We start from the raw sequence: 7,754 nt of genomic DNA on the forward strand, positions 1-7,754 counted from the left end.
CACAGGGGGGTTCCGGTCCTGGGGGCTGCAGGGCGCCAACGGCCCCACCCCATGAATTTCATATTTAGCTCCGGGGAAGTGGTTGTCCCTGGGGCTGTGGACGATGCCGTATGGGCCACCCCCATTGGAAATTATTACTTTTCCCCAGGGAGGTGGTGGTCCCTGGGATGCGGGGGGCGAACACACCCCCCTGCATACTTCCATGCTTAAGTATCATCGCCCCAAGAAGGTGGCAGTCCCCGGGGCTAATACAAGCCCTAGGAGTGAGCCCCCCTCCTTTTTTAAGCTTCCATTGCCCCCAGGACCTGGCCCACCCGGGGACAAAATAAAAGAAAAGGGCTGGAGACGACTATTGTTTTAAAAAATCTCGGAAAACTCTGCATATCCAGATCCACAGATTTTTCTGAGATTTTTTTTTAAAGAAATGCTTTTTAGCCCTGGTGGAGAGACACCTAGACCAAGGCTAGGGGCTCATGGTGACCCTACCCTGGCCCCTTTTCTTGGTTTTAACTTTTTTTGTGGGACTTGACAAAGCCAAGTCCCATAATGGATGCCAACATTTCCTTGTTGAAGTGTTGGCAGCCAATCAAATATCGACACCGGGACAGTTGGATCCACAGAGGATCTGCGTCCCTAGATAAAATCACAAAAGGCATAATCTGCGGAACAAATTTGGTGTAATTCTGTTCAATGGTTTGTGCAGTAGGCATGTCTAAAGACTCTATGGAAAAATAAATGGGGAAAATGTGTGTTGGGACACCCCTTTTTGATCGGTCTCCACTGACAGAGCACCCCAAAACTTTCAAGACAGCAGCTGAACAGACTGCCGTATTAGTTACAAAAAGTTTGGGAAGCTTCGTCAAGTGGCACCAAAGTTATTGGCAAAACAAAAAACTCTATTCTTATGGAAACAAGGTTCTAACTATAACTACCCACTGGCGACCACCAGTATGTAATGTATAAATACATAAACATGTCTATATATATGAATTTCCACACAAGAGTCTGGAAGATGCAAAGTGGTGATAGACTCTTCCCTTTTTCCTCTGGGGCAAACTATGTATTTGTACATTAAGTTGACTATTCTAAAATGGACTCCAACATGTGTGCATCGTGACATGCATGCGTGCAGGGTGACTGTCTTGGTATCTGTTTTCTTTAATAGAAAACAAGCTACAAGATTGCTTGCCATATGGGAACAGACATCATGGGGAAGGCATTTCCAGATTACTGGCAATAAAAAAAGTATTGGCTAAACCAATGACTTGATTTTTAAAAGCAAAAAACAATTAGCTTTGCCAATGCTTGTTTCTTTGAGGAACTTGAACCTGAATTGACAGATAACACACTGTGACACACGTTTATCCCTATGCTTTTTATAGGATGATCTTGTATTTATTTTAAGTTGTATTAGCAGTATAGATTGAATAGACATTTTCCAAGACTTTTAGTTAACAGCTCAAGAGGTTGGAGTATTGAAATGTACAGTTCGAATGAACAGGATCAAATGGGTAGGAAAGGGTATCCCAAATGTTCAGATCATAGAACTATGTGACACTCTATATGCTTCCACAGATGTAGATACGTAGGAACAAATATGGGGCAAATACTAGGATAGTTATCGCAATCTAAGTTATTATTATTATTATTATTATTATTATTGTTATTATTATTTTTATTATTATCATTATCCTCATCATTGAATCTGGTAAACATGATAATAGCTATTATTGTTATTAGAAATAGTGGTTATATTAATAGTAGTAATAATAATAGTATTAACAAGAATATTATTATTATTATTATTATTAATAATAATAATAATAATAAATAATAACAATAATACTACGAATAATAATAATACTAATGATGATTTTTAGCACAAGTCACATGGTTTGACTGCTGCTATTATTGATCATCCCAGGCAGAAGAGATTACTAGATGAATGACTCGAAACATTCATAGTTTTGGCAAGTAGTATTCATTAGTTTCGATGTAAAAAACAATCCTGTGCTTTTTCAGTTGGGCTAATCATTAAGGAATATGGAGGAAAACATTTTGTTAGAACTAGCGTTGTCCACTAACTTATAAGCGATATTAATGACCAGTTCCAAATGGTGTACCAACCTCGTTGGGGCTTATTTACAAGCTGTGTGCACCGCCAATGCGTCACATTTTGTGACACACCGGCAGCGCATAGTGCAGGCCCATATCTATAAGGTTGCACATTGCCACTTTGCGGGGCTTTTCATGGCCTTGTAGATATGGTGTGAGGCAAAGTAGCATGTCACTGTGTTACCTTACACTACGCCAAAGATATGTTCCATGGGTGTTGCTGAGGGTTGTCCCACGCAACACGCATGGCTTTTGACGCATCCTCAGATTAACAAGATTCTGTAAACCTGGGAATGTGTCAAAATCTTACGCCTCCCTGGGGAGGCACAACAAGGAGAAATATCTTTATTTCTTCTCGTTTTTTCCTCTTTCCACATGTGCTGTATTCTGCGGCACACATAGAAAGAGAAAAAAACTTCCATGGATTGCTTTTGTGCAGGAAGTTGTCCCTTCCTGCAAAAAAGCCAATCCTATCTGCCATGCAGGCATCCTTACCCCGTCGGCGCTAGGCAGCTCGTTGTGCATCAGTGCAGACAGAGAGCACAGAAATGTTCCATATCTTGTAGGCACAGCATATTTCTGCCCTTTCACTGTGGCACAGGGCAGCATAGCAAAGCCACTTGCTGCTGTGCCCTGTGCCACAGGGCTTGTAAATAAGCTCCTTTGTTCAAAGGTGATATCAAATACAGGGGCCAATGGCCTATGGCAATGATTACACCATGTTTTATAGATGCTGTGACACTAGGTTCCTGGAAAGGTCTATTTTTCATCCATTGTTTGAAAAGTGTTACCCAGGTGGCCTAATCAATTATATGATTATTGGGTTTATTTGATGTAGAGGCTTTGATTGCCTGAATGTTCTTTAGAGATCTGGGCACATGTGTTGGAGCTAACAATCTAAGTGGCTTATTTACAAACCCCGTGGTGCAGGGCAGCGCAGCAAATGACCTATGCCTGCTTTTTCAATCTGGTTGCTAAGGTGCAGGACAAAAGGTATTTTAATGGCATGTTCAATATTAATTTGCCACATGGTCCAGGTGCAGCAGTACCTTTTGTATGGCTGCTTCATTGATTTCAGAACAGCATTTCTCCCTCACTGGCAAAAGCAGCTGCACACCTATAGTCAGACACTTGGGTCAAAGTTAAATTTGAGAATGGTAGCCCAATCAAGGAGAAGATTGAAACTATCGAGGATTAAACTGGTGTGCATCCTTGCTGACCTTGGCTATGCCCGGGGGACACTTTATAACTTTTTCACCACAGATGACCATAGTCATTTTGGGCTGTGTGAGAATTGGGATCAATGGGCTCTAGGCCTTGGAGCACTGTGATCGTGTATATTTTTCTTTACCCCAATTTTGCCACAAAAGTTTCTATTTTTGGCTGAGAAAATCGAAACCTGGAATGTGGTTAATAAGCATCTCTAGAGTGAGAAGGGCAACAAGTTATATTTCTTTTGGCTTGAGCTTTGAGGAATGGCAAAGTGCAAAGAAGCATACTTAGTCGCTGAAAAATATATTTGCACCTGGCACAATGCCCAATTTATAGAACAATATTTGGACTTTTAAATGCTACAAATTAACCGCAGCTGAGACTGGATGTATATGTAAAAGACCATTATTATTATCTTAAACTCAGTTCCTGAAAACTTTTAATGAGGCTAGGATTACACCAGTCAGCACTGTCAGAGGAATGTTTAATCAACCATCACATGAAGGCAAAACCCCTAGGTAAAGAACCAGACTTAATACGTGGAAGACCAGTTGCTATGGGAGGAATCGGTCCTCAAGCCATTATTATTATAGATCATTAAGACTCTTTTAAAAACAAAACTTGAGCATGAATGTTTTTAATATGGTTTTAAGGAATTTGCTGGCGAGGAAAAAATGTAAATATGTTGGCGATACTTCTGGCAATCGGAATCCAGTAGAAAGGACATCTGCACTTTACCAACGACAGTTAGGCGTATGTTTGCTTGCTTAAGATGTCTCTTAATATCGATGGCTGAATTTAGATCTTCATGGCCAGCAAGGTCAGTTCTGCGGTTGCAGTTGTGAGACCTTAAATAATATCATATGCTTGTGCTCTTCCGTTCAATCCACTAGGAGGTGCTGGCTAATTTGGTTTTTGAAAGATCGGGGAGTATGTCCCTGTGAAGAGGCCATTCAATTGTGTTGTAGTGGGAAGAATCTTCTCTAGGTGGTTAACTTGTGAAATTTCTGGACGTGGTTGAGAAACTGTGTAGCCATGTGTATAAGGGTATAAGGCAATTTACACACACGATATCTTGTGCCACCATAGGAGATTGTAGAATGCTGTTGAAAGTTTGAATCTGTGCTAACATTTAATATTTTGTGACACATACAATATATTTTTGTATGTTCAAAGCTTTCTTTGAGGACTATTTAATTTAATAAAATTAAGAAACGTGAAGTCCGAAGGCAGGGTACAATTTCTGGCAGCAAGTGACTATTGTTTATGGGCTAGAATTAAGTTTAATGAAACACAAATGTTTTTGGTTGGTAAAGTGCCAGAATTAGTTATGTCCCGGGGATGTATAGTGCGCTGCGTCTTTGTGTTTAGAGGGTCGATGACAGGGTATTTGAAACAAAATTGTGTTTTCTGTTTTTTATTAGCATTAAAAGGGTGCTCTAGGATCCCACAGTGATTAACAGTATGTATTGAAAGAAACTGAGACACCTCGTGAAGTGTACTTATACTTGCGTGTTTTGTATTCTGTTGCTCTTATGGCTGCGTATCCAGTAGTTTTTAATAACCTACGCAATATATTTTTGAAACGGGGCTGCTGATCCAGTACAAACACCTGTTTTGCAATAATAAACAGGAAGTGTTCTCTGTGTTACCTAATGCACAGCAACATATATTATAAAAGATACTTTTGAAGTCGGAGTAAAGTTACGCCACAAAAAATAAACTACCGTATGGGTTTTGCTGCATCTTCCATAATGTATTTGAATATTCATCATCTACATCTTCAGATTTGGCTACGGAATGATCAACTATGCTTGTGCTGTTACATTGGAGGGTCATTTTCATTGTATACGGTTCAGCTGTGGAAAGTCCCTTCCTAGTGAGAGATTTGTGATTGTGGGACCGTTTTAGTAAACAGCTATTCTACTGCAGAGAATTGTATGTCAGAACACCCCTAACAAAAATTTTATTTAACATAAATATCATGGTCTAAACATCCTTTGCAAAAATATAGCACCAATGAGTGTAGATTTTCTGCTATTAACACAAATGGGGCAATATTTTTGTAAACAATATTTCGGACACAATATTCTTGCCAGATGATATTTCAAGAATATAGTACAATACCCAAATATTTGCCTCTCTGCAGGTATAAAAGTAAGGGTACAGCTATTTATAGTACTGATAGTATCATTTCTCAATTATATCGGTATTGGAGTGGGGTTGGGGTGGTCTCAATGAATACTGGGATGTTGTTACAGATCCTGGGTACTTTAATGGAACTGTTCTTCATCTCTGGTCCTGGCTGAGCATGTGCTGATGGCTAGCAGAGGTGGTGAGCTTCACAGCCATATTACCGAATGGTCTGATAGGCAAAGGTGTGGCTGTTGATTGTATTGTAAATGAGGCAACCAGTTTTGAAGATGCTGCAAAGGCAAAGAGAGCAACCAGGACCATCTTGTTGGATATAGCATGGTCATATGTCTTCGGGCCCTTGATAAGGTAGCTGCAGTATGTGGTATACCCTAAGAGCATGGAAAGGGTGAATTTGGAAGGAAGAGAAGAAGTCTGTTGCAATCATCCAGATACAATAATTTAATTACATTTACTTTACATATCAACACACAGAAATAGGTGAGGCTTGGAAGAGTTATAAGATCACATTGACTTATGCCAAAAGAGGATGGGAATCTGAACAATAGAGGGAACTAACAGACCTCCTCCAGAATGGAGACAAAAAGTTTTTGGGAAGCTCATATCAGCTAACTCCAACGTAATTGATAGCCATCTTGAAGCAACAATCCCGCCAGATAGATGGGAACTTCATTTTGAGGGTCTCAGTAGTCAAAGGGACTGTAAAAGAATCCATATCAGGTCCCTGAAGAAGGATATGGAACTTACTCTGGATTCTGAGGGTACTCCATGCTGACTCATAAACTAAGGTGAGATAGAATATGGGAGTGGACCTTACAGATAGAATTAGCATTACACAGGGAATAAAGCAGGGATGTGTCCTTGAGCCCACCCTCTTTAATCTCTATATTAATGGAGCGGTCAAATGGTTGTCTCAATGCAGACATGATGCCCCTAGATCCACCAGAATTCCTGTTCCCTTATTAATGTTTGCAGATCACCCCTTACTGATTTCTAGGACTCTTCTAGGTCTACAGATGGAATTGGATGCTTTTGTAGACTTTTGTGCAATTACCGGACTAGAACTTAACCTGTATAAATCAAAGTCTATGTCAATCAATCCCCACCAGTCCTTTAGAGGAAAAATGACAATAGAAAGGCTCCCCTAGAGTATCTCACACATTTTGACTACCTAGGTATTAGACTGCTAGATAACCTGACATGGGGTGGCCAAATGAAGAAAAGTATTACTATCTTTCATCAGAAGGCATCTGTATTTGGGAGGAAATACAAGACTTCCTGAGGGGGCTCAGTGTCACCTGCCCTTACCTGATATAGAGTTACGGCATTGACAGCATCTACCTATGGAGCTGAGATATGGTGCTATGTAGATGTAGCAACTCTCACAAAGACTGAGAATAAATTAATCAGGCTTCTTTTTAATCTATCTGGGAGTACACTTTATATATCTTTGAGATTTGATTTAGCATTAAATTCCATTCACCTGGTCACTTCCAGCAAACCCCTGACATATTGGGTCTGACTATGGTCAACTGTGGAGCGACCTGGCCCCATATCGTAAAGCATTAATAGAGTTAATCGACTGTGACTCAGAAGTATGTATCCCCTGGTTGAACCAAATTAGGGAATTGTGTGGCAGGGTGGGAATGGGTGAACTATTGAGTGCACCAGGAGAAATAGTCAAAGTCGATGCTCAGAAAGTGAAGCAACTCTATCGGGAAAGGGGGCATAACAGAGCAGTTTATGAATCACAAGTGTCTACCCAGATTTGAATCATAAATGGATGGAATATGTTTGTTCAAGCGAAATGTTTAATGTCCAATTTAGATGTGGTGTTCTCCAGAACATATGAATGTATACTTCGAAGTGGGACAGAACAGGCCGCTCTACGAATCACTGCCGACACTGCCCGCAGATCAAAGAGAGGAGGCACATTTCTTTTTCTTCTGTCCCCATTACCTACCCGCTCGGAAGAAATGGATTATTGTTGTGTGTAAACGTGTGGGTGTAAGACATTATTGGGAGGCACTGAGGATTTTAATAAATGATCCTAAGGAACAAATAGTGTTTGTCGTATCAGCTTCTTATACTAGGCATAGAATTTACAAGCGGAAGTTTTGCGCTTTATGGTCACAAACACTATATAACTATGTTTGGACAATTTCATCTTGTATACACTGTTTGATTTTAGCATGCTTTATTGGTGAGTATATACGATTTTAAGTCAGTATGTAACCGCTAGTAGTCATCCACCCCATTAGGGTAAATATGAA

Source organism: Pleurodeles waltl, chromosome 3_1 (genome assembly GCF_031143425.1).
Source record: "Pleurodeles waltl isolate 20211129_DDA chromosome 3_1, aPleWal1.hap1.20221129, whole genome shotgun sequence".
Taxonomy (NCBI): Eukaryota; Metazoa; Chordata; class Amphibia; order Caudata; family Salamandridae; genus Pleurodeles; species Pleurodeles waltl.